General features: G+C 45.9%; 1 protein-coding gene across 2 annotated transcripts in view; it reads right to left on the reverse strand.

The window, feature by feature from the left end:
- Zbtb38 (zinc finger and BTB domain containing 38) overlaps window positions 1-14,143 on the reverse strand; it is a 71,406-nt gene extending 57,263 nt beyond the window's left edge. For both annotated transcript variants that reach the window (XM_051140650.1, XM_051140649.1), the window contains exon 1: window positions 14,005-14,143. The gene's annotated coding sequence lies outside the window, so the exon portion shown is untranslated. The remainder of the gene's footprint in view (window positions 1-14,004) is intronic.
- Between the last annotated feature and the right edge of the window lie 209 nt (window positions 14,144-14,352).

The following is a 14,352-nucleotide window of genomic DNA, read 5'->3' on the forward strand; positions in this document are numbered from 1 at the left end:
ATGAGGTTTTTCAACAAAGAAAAAGTGAAAACTGGTACGATGGAAGGGGGGAGGGTCGTGCACCTCAACCCAAACCCGTCCAACTGACACCCTCAATTGGAACACCCTCAACAGGTGCCACTGTCATGATGGACATTGCTATGTCAGCTTTGGCAACTGTGTGATCTTGGCTTTAGTTTCTTAGTGCATTTGAAGGACAATATTTAGATGACCGTGAGTCCACTCGGGTCAGTGGCATTCCCACACCATGCCCATTTACCACCATGCCCATCTGCCACTGACCAAGCAGACAAACAAGATGATAGGCTGGTCTAGACTCTGAACTAGAAAGATACTGACTGGGCAGGAAGGCTAAGATTCTTTTTTCTTTTCTTTTTTTCAAAAGAGAATGATAACCAGATAGAAAAAGGAAGGTGGGGCTATAAACAAGATTTCCTGTGGATGTGTAGCATAGAATCATCCCTTCTTGTGTGTCTCTCCACTTGACAACAAATACTCCCAGACTGAACCTAAGAGTGCACCGGTCTTTTCTTCTGTCAGATAAATGAATCTGCAGCTCAGAATCTCACCTTAGCCAGGGCAGCTCACCCAACATATTCCATTTTCCTTAGACTGACCAAAAAGCACATAAGCATTTGCCGTATTGAAGTAGCCATCTTTACTTGAGGTTCTGCGGAGTCTTTATGTCCCCCAGGGCACCTGGGGCTTTGCCTCAAGCAGTAGAAAGACTCATTAGAATAAGAAGTTGACTCCTAACTCAGGTCGGTCAGATTCTTTCCCTCACCACCAGCGGCATCTTCAGTTTTGGGGTTAGCAAGACACTTCCTAAGTTGGGGAACTTTCGCCCATGAACAAAGGAATGGCTCTCAAGGCCCATTTGGAGATCTTTTAAAGGTTTCATCAGTCACTCCTCAAGAAAAACCCCAAGATGACTGAGATGCTGTGAAACCTGCCCTTTTTGGGACAGGGAAAGGGGAAATGGAAAAAGGGTGGCCTGACAAGACCACCTGTGCCTCCAAAGAGAGTCTTCCCACCTGCCCAGGCCCTTGGGGCCAGAGTGTGTGTCACAGAATTGTAGGATGGGGAAGACACTTTAGAAAATGTCATCTAACTGTCTCAAGTTCAAAGATAGCACAGTCATGCCTTAGGACGCTGGCAACAGGATAGAAACAGCACTCCTTACTCTCACGTGCTCGGCCCTTTGTGATTCTGTAGCCTGGTTCCTTTAAGAAGAGTTCCAGGCTGTCACTTACTTACTAAGCTGCTGCAGACAACATGAAACCGATTAGATGGCAGAGGGAGAGGGTTTATAGCGTGTTTCTCAATTCCCTTCTAAAGCAAATATATTTACATCTTTCAAAAGCTCAGCTAAAAATAACGTTAAACAAAATCATAAGTATAGGCTCAAAATTCCCTAGGCCCAAGTGCTTGTGATACTTGGGTAGTATCAGAGAACCAGGCTTAATCGCTGTAAGTCAATCATTCTAAATTTAGCTGGGTGAAGTCACCTTTCTTCTATTTGGTTTGCAAAGAAACATCTCATGAGTTAGCACGAACGGCTAAAAATAAGCTGCAAGTTTCATTTTCTGTTGTTCAGCATGGCTTCGAAACTAAACAGAGCAAACCTAAGAGATCGTTGATGGTACAAGAAGTCAGCCACTTCAGCCGGGCGGTGGTGGCGCACGACTTTAATCCCAGCACTCGGGAGGCAGAGGCAGGTGGATCTCTGTGAGTTCAAGGCCAGTCTGGTCTACAAAGCAAGTCCAGGACAGTCAGGGACTTCAAGAGAAACCCTGTCTCGAGGAAAAAAACAAACAACAACAACAACAACAACAAAGTCAGCAACAAAAAAGTCAGCAACTCAAACGCCTCCTTTCCTGTGTGGATGACCAACTCACCACCAGGCCTGAAAAACCTCACACTTTTGCCCTTTTCATGATCTTGAAATCACACACACACACACACACACACACACACACACACACACACAAAGACATAGCATGAAACTAGGGCCTGAGGATGGCCTGACAAGACTGCCCCCACCTCCAAAGAGAGCCTCCCAATCTCTCCAAGCCCTTGGGGGCCAGAGTGTGTTTCAGAGAATCGTAGGACAGGGAAGACGGTTCGGAAAATGTCATCTACGCCATCTCAAATTCAAAGATAGCACAGTCATACTTAGGACCGTGACAACAGGATAGAAACAACACTCCTTACTTTCCTGTGCTCAGCCTTTTGTGATTCTGTAGCCTGGTTCCTTTTAATGGCGGGGGGCGCGGGGGCCGGGGCTTGTATGCGGATGTATCATCACTTCCGCACAAGATGTCATACACATTTTAGCCCAGCTCTGCCTGAAGCTCAAGTGATGCCGGAGGCCCTTCTTGCAGCACCAGGAAATAAATAAGCGTGGGTTCCATGGCGACAGGCTCTGTGAGGTGTTGAGTTCAGAGTCTCCCTTGACCCAAATGCGCATGTTTCTTAAGCAACTCCGTACTGCAGACCCAGGCAGCTCACAACAAGTTCAGTTTCAAAACTGTCTTTTCCGGGCCAAGTCGGGCAAAAAGGTGTTCAACAGCAGTCAGTGCCTATGCCTCAAAGGGAAGGCAGCCATCTCACTGGAGGGGTGGGGCGTGGGGGCGGCGAGCAGCACCGTGAAAAGCAAGCTCTCAGCTAAAGGAGATTGAAAGGGGGCGAGGAAGGGTTAATCTCTCTCCATTAGGGAGGGGCCATTGGTGGAGGTGAAGAGAATAATCTGTAAGAAGTGCTGAGCAGACAAAGCGCGTCCTGGAGATGGAATTACGGTGCAAGCCTAGAAGGATGATTGTCCTGATTGTCACTGTGTGACCATTTCTTAGATCTTGGGGTCTTTACCTCGCTTTGAAGTTACAGCCTCAGGGAGGGCGGGGGATGGCGGGGGATGGCGGGGAAGAGGCCATGTTCACACTGAGTGTAGGAATATCTGAGCTGTGATTCCAGAGAGCTTGGCTGTCCGGTGAGGCCACAGCTAACCAACCACAGACTAGACACTGCCCAAGTAAACAACAGGAGAGTAACTTCCCCCAGGGTCCAGGCACTTTTTCTTTTCTTTTCATTTGGAAAAACCTTTTTAAAAAGACTTATTCTTATTGCCATGGTGATGATGATGACGATGACGATGGTGATCATGATGACTATGTGTGTGTGTGCATGCCCCAGGAGCTCAGAAGCGTGTTGGAAGCCTTGGAGCTGGCCTTACAGGAAGTTGTAAGCTGCATTATATGCTGGAACTCATCTTGGGTCCTATACAAGAACAAGTCAGGCCCCCTAACTGCTGAACTATATCTCCAGACCCTATTTCATTTTAAATTCTGCATGTGTCTGCACATGGTATGTGCTCCTGGAGGCCAGAGGCATCGGGTCCCCTGGAGCTGTAGTTATATGCGGTTGCGAGCTGCCCGAAATGGGTGCTAGGAAGAAAATGCTCTTACCTGCTAAGCCACATCTCCAGCCCCTTATTTTGGGGGGCAAAAAAGGAGGAAGAAAGTTTAAAAATAATATTTTCTTTATTTTGGGGTGGGGGGCGGGCAGTGGGGAGGAGCCACAGGAAGTTACAAACCAGTGTATAAAGTGTGGTGAAGTACACCTGTGCTCCCAGCAGAGTCAGGACACTGGGGAGATCCTGGGCTCAGGGTGAGACCCTGTTGGGAGTGAGGAAATGGATACCACACTTACTATGGGGGTGGGGGGTTTCCTCCAAGGCGTCTTACAGACTATAGGACACTGAGTCTGTGAGTTGAGGGGACGGAGGCTCATCTGATTTCTCTGGTTTTCACACGAACGTCGTGTGTTTCAAAAGCTCTGTAACACACTTTCACAGAAAGTGTCAATACAACCAGGACACAGAAGCCACCCTCATGGCTTCCTTTAGAGTCACATCCCCTGCCCAATGCAGGACCCTGGCAGCCACCAAACATATCTCCCTTCCTGAGACTTAGTTCCTTTGATGGTATTCTGTACAGTATGTAACCCTCTGAGACAGGCTTTCCTTCACCCTGGGGAAAGCCCTTCCGTGCCCTTTTCTCGGATAGTGTTTCACACTCCATAGTTGGATGTCCCATTGGCTTGTTGAAGATGTGTGGCTGGCTTTTAGATTTTAGGTGTTGCATGCAAAGACACAGATGTTTACATTGCAGACCATTGGGCGAATGCAAGCTTTCGTCTCTCTTGTGTCAGTATCCAGGAGTGGCCTCGCTGGCTTGTATAGAAAGAATGCTTTACTTTGTAAGAACACTAGCTACTGTTTCAAAGTATGGCTGTACCCTCCTACGTTCCCACCAGAAAGGTACAAGGCATCCCGTTTTCTCATGCCTTGGCCTGCGCTTGGTGACAGCAGTATTTTCTATTTGAGTCATTCTGGTAGTAGATATATAGGGGCTCCTTTTGATGGACTGAAATAAAGTTGGGGCTACTGATCCTGGGTAGGATGTGTCCCTAAAAAGTGCTCAGTGTTCCAGCCTTCCTGATGAACTGTCTACACGGCAGTTGATGCTGCCTGGCATTTAGATAATGGATGGTCTCCCCACATGGGGTGAGTCTTCAAGTTTGCCCTATTGCTGCTGGCTACAGTGATAGGATATCCCCACCAGGGACTGCTGAACCTCTTTAAGCCATGCCCCCTTGAACTAGTGGCACCTGCTTCTATAGGGCAAGGACGGTGATACAAATTCATGGGAAAGGGCCAGAGTTTTCTTGGGCTAGAACCTTCCTGCAGCTATAGTCATAGACTGTATAGATGCCCATTTTCACAGGGGAGGTGGGGCATGGAGTCAACACAGACAGGTAAAAGTCGGGCTGCCAACAGTACCTGTCGATCAGAAGACCAACTGGACATGTTTTGCCTTTGGACTTTCTGCTCTGTGACCACATAAGACTCTCCAGAGAGGCACAGAAGCCCTTTCTAGATATCATGGGACTCTGGTTTCTCTCTCCCACTGGTTAGGTATGGAAGCACCGTTCTCACCAGCCTCCTAGCATGCGGACCCAGTCCTTTGAGTGGCCGGAATGTCATGTGAATATCAGAAGATGCCTCAGTCAAGAAAGCTTTGAAGGGGAAGCAAGAGAGATGGCTAGGTGGTTAAGGGCACTGTTCTCACAGAGGACCTGGGTTTGGTTCCCAGCACCCACATGGTGCCTCTCAAGCATCACTAACTCTAGTTACAGAGGATCTGACCCACTCTTCTGGCTTCCGAGGGCAGCAGGCACATGGTGCATGTACATATATGCCAGGAACACTCATACACATAAAATAAAATAATTCTAAAAACGGTTGTTTGTTTGTTTGGGGACAGGGCCTTATTATGTAGCTCTGCCTGTTCTGAAATTCATTGTAGACCGTGTTGCTGGCTTCAGACTCAGAGATCCACCTGCCTCTGCCCCCTGAATGCTGGGGTTAACGTTGTGTTGTTGGGGATACATTGTGTGAAGGTGTGTCTCTGTGTCTTTGGTTGTTGATTGCTAAACTGACAGAGAGCTAAGAACTAGCCAGATCTTGGTATTATTTCTATGGCCCATCACCAATGGCTGGGCAGAAAGTGGAGGGTAGAACTTCTGAGAGAAAGAGTGGGCTGAGAGAGAGACAGAGACAGAGAGGAAGGGGGACATGGGGGGCACTGGGAGAAGAAGGCAAAGATGGGAGATTTACCAGTGGAACATGGAGGAGAACAGACAGACATGACCAGAAGCAGAGAACTGGAGCTAGCCACAGAGCCGGACATGGTGCCCGGATTAGTCAGGTTAAGCTAGATAGGTAGCTAGGAATCTGCCCAGCTTAAAGGCCTAAGCTTTAAAATATTAAAAAGCCTCTGTGTCATTATTTATACCACTGGCAGGTCCAAAAATCCTGCTATAGTGTGTGCCGCTATGCCTAGTAGTAAAAAAAAAAATTTTTTTTTTTTTTTAAAGAAAATTTTGCAGGACAACAGGAAGATGAGCCTCACATGGAGTAAACATAGTGAATCGCCCCAGCCATTCCTGAAAATGCCAACTGAACCCCAGGGAGACTGTAAACACCACTAGAAGCTATGCTTATCCGAACTTGTACCTATAAACTTGGACTAGAAAGGCAAGAAAAGAGAGTTAGGAACAGGGCTGGGGACAGGCATGACATGAGGGGACGTGTGCCTAAGTGGAGACACTTGGTTATAGCAGCGGCTCCTCTGCTGTTTCGGCATGGAAACGGGCATGGCTAAAGTGCTACCACTGGGCTCTGTTCTTTACCAGCTGACAGTGTGGACATGGATAGGCACAGAGGAACTACATGGAGGTTCGCGGTATCTGAATATGAACAGTGGACAGCAGAGAAGTCTGCAGAGTCAGAATCTGAAAGGCAGACGGCGGTGGTGTGTGCTTGTAATCCCAGCGTTCGGGAGGCAGACACAGGTTCTCTGAGTTCTCTGAGTTTGGGGCCAGCCTGGTCTACAGAGCAAGTTCCAGTACAGTCAGGGCTATACTCTGTCTCAAAAACAAACAAACAAACAAAGGCAAAATCTGGGATATATCCTTTTGGCAGTTGAGTTAGGGGAATGAGAGGAAGTGTAGGGCTGTCGGAGACCATCACGTGACTGGTAGATGTGGGTTGATGGTTTCTGCAGTGTTTTACAGATGCAATGGGCCACTGTGCTTCCTCTTAGATGATAGAGTTTTAAAGTTTTGGTTGTGTTTGCTCACCGGGTTCTCTGCTATGACTACGAAGTTTCCATGCTTGGGTCCCTGCTGTCTGGCCCATTGTGAGAAGGCCTGCTCACAGCACCTTTTAGACTCCACGCACACCTTCCTTGGTTGGAACGTCAAGACGTTCTTCCTCGGGATGGGTACACACTAAACCCTGACTTCATATTCTCTTCAGCCCATGTCTCCAGACCTGAGGTCTGCCCAGCACTTACGCTTGGCACCTGCCCTGATGCTGTCATGCTGTCCCGGTTTCTGTCCCTAGAGCCACCATGGCTCAGTTCTGAAGGAGGAGGGGATCTTACAGATGCCCCCTGCATGGCTGCTCTCTGTCTTCCAAGTCTACTTCAGGGCTCAGAGATCACAGGGGTCTGGCATCACTAGGTGACCCAAAAGGATGACCTGGGCCTCTCCGAGGTCCAAACAGTACATGTGAGTTCTGAGATAATGACTCTACCTATCAGAGAACAGATACACTTTCCTTGGCTGAGGCAGGGGGATGCTTGAGGACTTAGCCTTGTTGTTGGTTCCTTCTGTCTGCTATCAGAAGGTTGGACATCTTTGGGTCCTCTGTCTTGTTCACCCTCTTGCCAATAAATCCACTTACTGTACTGCTCTCATATTTGAAATAACGTTTCCTGGGTCCTTATCTGACCGTCATCTTTGTGCTATAATGTACCAGCTGAAGCAAAAAAAAAAATTCAGAAGCCAAAAAGAATCTTTAAGTTATTTTCTCATTTGGGATGTATGGTACAGGTTGGGTACAGCTTTTTCTTCAGAGCTTATGTGCTGGAGGCTTGGCCCTCATGGTGGCATTGTTGAGGCATTGTGACCTTTAAGAAATGAGGCAATTAGGCCATGGGGCATTGTCCACAGAAGGGATTACCATAGGTCTTGTGAGATGGGATTAGTTTCCATGACAATGGTTGCTTTAAATAAGCCTAGCGCCTCTCCTGAACCCCTCTTCTCTGTGTAACAGGTGCTCCCACCATTGTGATGTCCTTTGCCCAGAGGACCTCATCAGAAAAGAGCAGATGTTGGCACCATGGTCTTGAACCTCTAGAACTATAGTATAGATGAATATCTTTTCTAGTGATATTTTTATTTACCAGGTGTTTTATTATAGCAATACAGAATATGACAATATAGTAGCTCAGGGCTCCCTAATTTTCTCCATGTAATAAATGCCTATGGAATTGAATATATATCAAAATAGATACAAAAATATGATCAGTTCTCAGGCTTTGATGTGTATAAGAAGAATAGGAAGGGTGCATTACAGTGTATATTCCTGATATTTGAAAGATAGCAGGTGATACTCAAGCAAGGTTAGCCAAGTGTCCATAGAGTGATATGGATAAACCTAAAACATGTGGGACTGTGGTCACAGCTGTGATGTCCCTGAGACCCTGAGCATGCATTTTCATGTGAGAAACCGAAGGGGACCAGGGTCTGAAATAGACACCAATGCCTTCATGGAACAGGATTTATCAATCGGTAACTTAAAAAAAACATCATTCAATGTCACATTTAATTTCTGGGGGTTCTTCTTAAATTGTCCACAATTTGCCCATAAACACCTATAGGAGTGTTTATACATTTCTAACAGTGGAGTACCAGAGACAGTCAAAACATCCATTTTTTTTTTTTAAAAGACTAAATAAAAATATACCTGTGCAAAGAAAATATTAATTTAAAAAATCACATTGATATCATATATATGTATAATAACATAAATGTACATGTAAAAAAAGAAAAACAATTAAAAAAGAAAAACATGTTGAATTTCAAAGACTACTCAGTGAATTGCAAACAATGTTAAGAGGGAGACAAAAGCAACAACAAACAAACAACAACAAAACCCAAAACTAAAACACCAACAAAGCCCAAAGTTTGTCTTCTATAGAATGGAGAAAGGAATGGAAGTGTTGTAATGCGGTTGGAAGTCCAGCCATGCATGGCCCAGTGGTTGATAGAGGATGTAAGCTGTTCCCTGGGGAAACCTTAAGCTACCCTTTTGCTTGGCAGCCTTGGTAAAGTCAATGGGAAAGGCCTTTCCACTGGCTACTTTCTTCCTCCTGTGATTCAGGAGGATATAGCCTGTGAGATTCTGGACAGAAGGGTGACCCCATCACACCAGACAGACTGACTGCACTCTTGCATGTAGCTTCTGAAGACAACCCAAGGTCAATGCATCTCAGATGCTTAGTGTTCAGTGTCAACTTGACAGGTTATAGAAACATTTAGGGCTCAGGCCTTCAGGTATACCCTTTAAAAGTTAGCCTCTGAGGATGCCTGTGATAGGATTTATCTTGAATAGCTTCATTCTTGTGGGAGGGCCCTTCCTAACTGTGGGCAGGACCATTCCCTGTACAGGAAATGAAGAAGGCAGGCTGAGTATGAATGGTCTCTACTTCCTGCTTGTGGGTGTGCCGTGTCCGGCTGCTTCAAGCTCTTGCTGTGGTTGGCTTTCCTACCACACCGGACTATCCCAGACTGTGAAGCAAAATAAGCCCTTTCTCCCTTAAGTTGCATTTGTCAGGGTATTTTACCACAGCAACAGAAAAGTTAACTAAGATTGCTTCCATGGAATGGATATCAAGACGCCTTGCTCCAACGTGCGGGGACCCTGGAATCCCAGGAGTCATCTTTTGGCACAGAGAGGACTCAACCAGTTTCTCTCCAAGAGTTCAGTGAAGCTGGAGATCTCTGGCCCACAGTCAGACTTTACCAAAGGGCTTTGAAATAGTCGCGCCTCAGGCCGGGTGGTGGTGGCACACACCTTTAATCTCAGCACTTGGGAGGCAGAGGCAGAGGCAGAGGCAGGTGGATTGCTGTGAGTTCGAGGCCAGCCTGGTTTACAAAGCGAGGCCAGGACAGCCAAGACTACACAGAGAAACCCTGTCTCAACAAAGCAAAAAAAGAAAGAAAGAAAGAAAGAAAGAAAGAAAGAAAGAAAGAAAAAGAAATAGTCATACCTCATGCTTTGGTTAGGCATGTTGCTAAGGATCATAGAGGAAAGGCGATTCAGAGGGAATTTTTCGTTTTTTTCAAAACAACACAACATAGCAGTCTCCAAGGCAGAGACAGCAGCAACCCTGACCATAACGGTGAAATTGCTCTCACAGCAGGTTGTCTTAACCTTCACATTGCCCACAGGATTCTGCACACAGAACCTTGCTCACTCTAACAGTCCCAACACTGCAGGGTTTTTGTTTTGTTGTTTTGTTTTTTTAAATACTATTTTGGAGGTTGGAAGGAACTTTGAAGTTCTAGTAAAAGCCAGAAGGCTTCTTGAGTTAAAAACAAAACACCAAACTCTTTTGTGTGGTGTTTTCCAAATTGATTCTTGATGAGAAGTAGGGGATTTCAGCGTGAGAAACGACAAAGCCCAATTAACGATGAATTCTTAGCTTTCGCAAATATGACGCGGGCATGTTGCAAAACCCTCTAAAAGGGGTAACAGGGCATCCGCAATGCTGAGCCAGGAAGAAGGGAAGCCAGGAAGAAGCTCCTGTGCTCCGAAAACTACAAAACCCCTGAGGTCAAAATCACCAAGTGGCCCAGCTGTTGCCCATGTGAGGCTGCTGTGTTCAGCTTGTCAGTGTTCATGGTGGATAAACAAGGTCAGGCAAACATCTCCAGGTGACCTAACTCTGCACAGACTGTGGTGCCTCCGATGTGAATTACACAACTCACATATAATTGAAGTGGAAAAATAATAAACTATGAGATTAAAGTGAAACAAACTTATGAAAGTCTTTCCCCTCCCCCCACCCCCGTGAGATTTACTGCGATTCCGTTTTAAAAATATCAAATATTAAAGTATGAAGTGTGTTATGTTTGTGCTTGTACACAATCTTGCCTTGTTGGTGACAGCTCTGGGGTCACCCCGCCTGCCCTCCTAACAGTGTCAATGGTCACAAGGGATCAGTGGCTTTCTTTCAGACACTACACACTTAGAGTAGTGAAATTCTGCTTATTTGATTTGATGGTCACACCCCTCCCCCATCATACATGCACAGCTAGAAATGTCACAGATGACTCCTGCATCAATGTGGTATGATATGTGTACTGAGGGGGCGCTGTCATGGTTTGAATATGAAACGTCCCCCTCATGGGCTCCCGGGTTGTACACAAGGACCTGAGTCGGTGATAACACCGGGAGGTGTGAGTGATGGCGTGTCCTCACAGCTATACTCTACCCTGATCCCTTCATCCTATAGTCATCCCTGATCGCTTTCTGTTTCCCATCTACCATGAGAATCTCCTCCACCACACATTGCTGCTGCCATGATGTGACAGTCTGCTCAGGAGCTCAAACCACAACAGCTGTGGTATGGGTCCTCTGGGACCTTGAGCCAAGATAAATGTACCCTCCTCTAGTCACTCTGCCAGGTACGTTGTCACCGTGTGAGGAAGTAACTGATGCAGCCTGTCTCTAGAGTGAGTGGACCATGACCCCGTCCTTCCTGACTGTGGCCTTTGGCTCTGCATTTCCTGAAAAACTCTGTTAAGCTGTGACTTTCGAAACTTTGTGCTTATTCTTAACTCACTCATTCGGGTGCCTGCTGGGAGCAGGAGGTACATGCCTACACTCAGCATACTTTACTCTTGACTCTCTCATCATCCCAACCAGGCCCGTGACTCAGTAGACACTGACTCCTCAGCAACGCTGCAAAGTGTACTTTTAGAGGTACAAGTCTTTTTGAGAGAGAGAGAGAGAGAGAGAGAGAGAGAGAGAGAGAGAGAGAGAGAGAGAGAGAGAGAGAAACCAATGTGTTATTTATTCAGTCCACTCCTGATGTGAAGGGACTAGCTAACTGGCCAGAAACAGACCTTCCCACACAATGGACAATGCTCACTCTTCAGTGTCAGGACGTGGAAGCCAGGAATATCAAGTCCAGTAGCAGCATGTAATCTCTTTAGACAGATACTGACCACAAAACTAGATAACTATGCACCATGCAGCCCAAGCCGAGACTTTACTGGAGTCTTTTCCTGACATTTACCAGCGAGAAGAGAGCTGTACAAAGACCAGAAGCAACTGAAAGTCTACACACACTGAGAGAAGCTGCCCCAAACAGAGACCATACCTTTTCCTCTCATTGTACGAGTAAATGCAGGTCATGGTTGTGGGCGCAGAATCCCATTGAGAAATTCTCTCTAGTTTGCTTGACTTGAGAATATATAAGGAACAAGGCCAGAAAAGACCTAGAACAAGAGATGGAGGAAGAAAAAAATAAGGGGTTGATGCTCTTCCTGTTTTACTAGCCACTGGCAGCAGGGCCACGTCTTAAGATTAGACGTTTACTCCCTATTCAGAGCTAGACAACAGGCAGCACACTCTCCACAGTGGTGTGGAGTGCGGGGGACTGACTCTGACGTGAACTCTAGTGGCCCCTATTTGACCACTTCCCACTTCCCCTTGGTGGGGAGGCCTGGTGGCACTCAGAGGAAGGGGAAGCAGGGCTATCTGACGAGACCTGATAGGCTGTGATTGGGGGCGGGGCGGGAGAGGAGAGGAGGTCCCTTTCTGTCACAGGCCTAGGGGAGGGGAGGGAGGGGGGTATGAGAAGATACAAGTGAGGGGATAACAATCAGGATGTAATCTGAATAAATTATTTTAAAAAAAAAAAAGAAGTTAACACAGGGAAGGAGCTACGGATGCTGCAGTTGTTCCGCCTAATGGTGAGGAACACTCCTACTATTTGCTGGCTGTGTGAACTTAGGGATGTTATGACATTTTTTTTCTCTGCTTTCATTTGATTCTCTGAGATAGTAGGGGTGATATAGTGCACATCTTATAGGATTGCTCTGAGGATTAAATGGCTTAATATGAGCCCATTACTAGCCACAGTGCCTGGTACATACTATGTAGGCTTAGACATAATTTCCCATTACTGTCGCCATTGGTTACATGAAAATGTGTACAAATAGTGCGACTGTCTATCCAAGTAGCTTTTGTTCATCTCCCACTTTAAAAAAAAAAAAACCAGTATGATGATGACGTTACTTATAGTAATGACTTAATCCGTGAAAATCAGAAAGTAGATATCTGCACAATAAATGCAAAATTATTTAACAACAACAGCAACAAAAAGATTAGAATAGACAGAGGCATTTTGGGAATTCCTCTCACTGTATTTTGCTCACAGGGCCAGATAAAACCTGCAAGTATCCTTTAGGGAGTTCTACACATCCTGTAAGTTGTTGCCGTTGTTTTGAGATAGGGTATTGTTATGTATTGTTTGGTCTAGAGCTCACAGGATAGACCAATTGACCTTGAACTCATGAGCAGCCCTCTTGCCTCTGTCTCCTACCTGGGCTTACAGGTATATGCCTGGCAGTCTAAAAAAGATGTATTTATTTTTAATTTATATATATATATATGCATTTATTTGCCTGGATGTATGTTTGTGCACAATGTGCAAGCCTGGTGCCCAAGGAGGCCAGAAGAAGGAAATGGATCCTTTTGAACTGGAGTTACAAATAGTTGTGAGTGCTTGTGTATGTGCTGGGAACTGAGCTTGGGTCCTCTACGAGGGCAAGTGAGCCACCTCCCTAGCCCATCTTCAACAGCCCCTTGCCCTACACACACACACACACACACACACACACACACACACACAGCACACACACACCCCACACACACACCACTCTACCGCTTTCTATCTGAGCATTTCCAAGTTTTTGCGTTCAGTGCCAAAGGAAATTACCATTTCCCCAGAAATTCTCCACAGTTGCCTCTGGGGAAGTGGTCATTAGCTATAGTCATGCGTCTGGGTTTTAGCCAATGGGCTGTGAGGAAAGGTGATGCACCCCATTTCTGCCCATAAGAACCTCCCACAGACATTCTTCAGGTGCTTTGCCTCTCGGACTGAGGAGCAAACATACACCCTGGTGACTTCTGGAAACCACATGCTGCAGTCAGCAGAGCCTCCTTTAAATGTTGAATTTTTTGTTTTTGTTAGGGATCAAACCATGGGACTTAGACACATCCGGCAAGGAATCTCCCACTGAACTACATGCCCAGCCTTGAATATGAATCAATGCAGGAGAGAGACAGAGTTACTCACAACAACCCTGCATTGTCACATAACCAAGATGTAAACGCTATTGTGTTTAAGCCAATATATATTTGGGGGTCTATGATAGCATTAGCCCATTGTGACACATGTCCCCTTTCACACAACTGTTGTCATTGTGTGCAGAAGTATCTGTGCCCTATACCCTTTTCTTTATTATTCTTTAAAAAAAAAAAAAAAAAGTGGAATTAGGGACTTCAATGTAGGGACTCACCAGGAACAGATGACACTCACTGAAGTATTTGTCACACAGCACTCAGATCTTTCTGCCAGAGGAACAGTAGTAGGCTGGCACAACCTGGATCCAAGACAGCCCAGTCTGTAAAATTATATTTAAAAGGTAAAAGACAGGACCTACAAAACATATATTAAAATTGCGGTAGTTAATCTCAAAGGCAATTTGTTCACAATGGATTTTGTGTTTCCCAGTAAGTGACACACTTCTTTCTGTATTACCTAAAAGTAAGACCCGTTTTGTTTTGTTTTCTTTTTTTCCCAAAAAATACTCGCAACCAAATTGACGTATGAAGAACAGATTTAAGGCGCTGAGGAGAAGGCACAG

This window comes from Acomys russatus, chromosome 32 (genome assembly GCF_903995435.1).
Source record: "Acomys russatus chromosome 32, mAcoRus1.1, whole genome shotgun sequence".
NCBI classification, from domain to species: domain Eukaryota; kingdom Metazoa; phylum Chordata; class Mammalia; order Rodentia; family Muridae; genus Acomys; species Acomys russatus.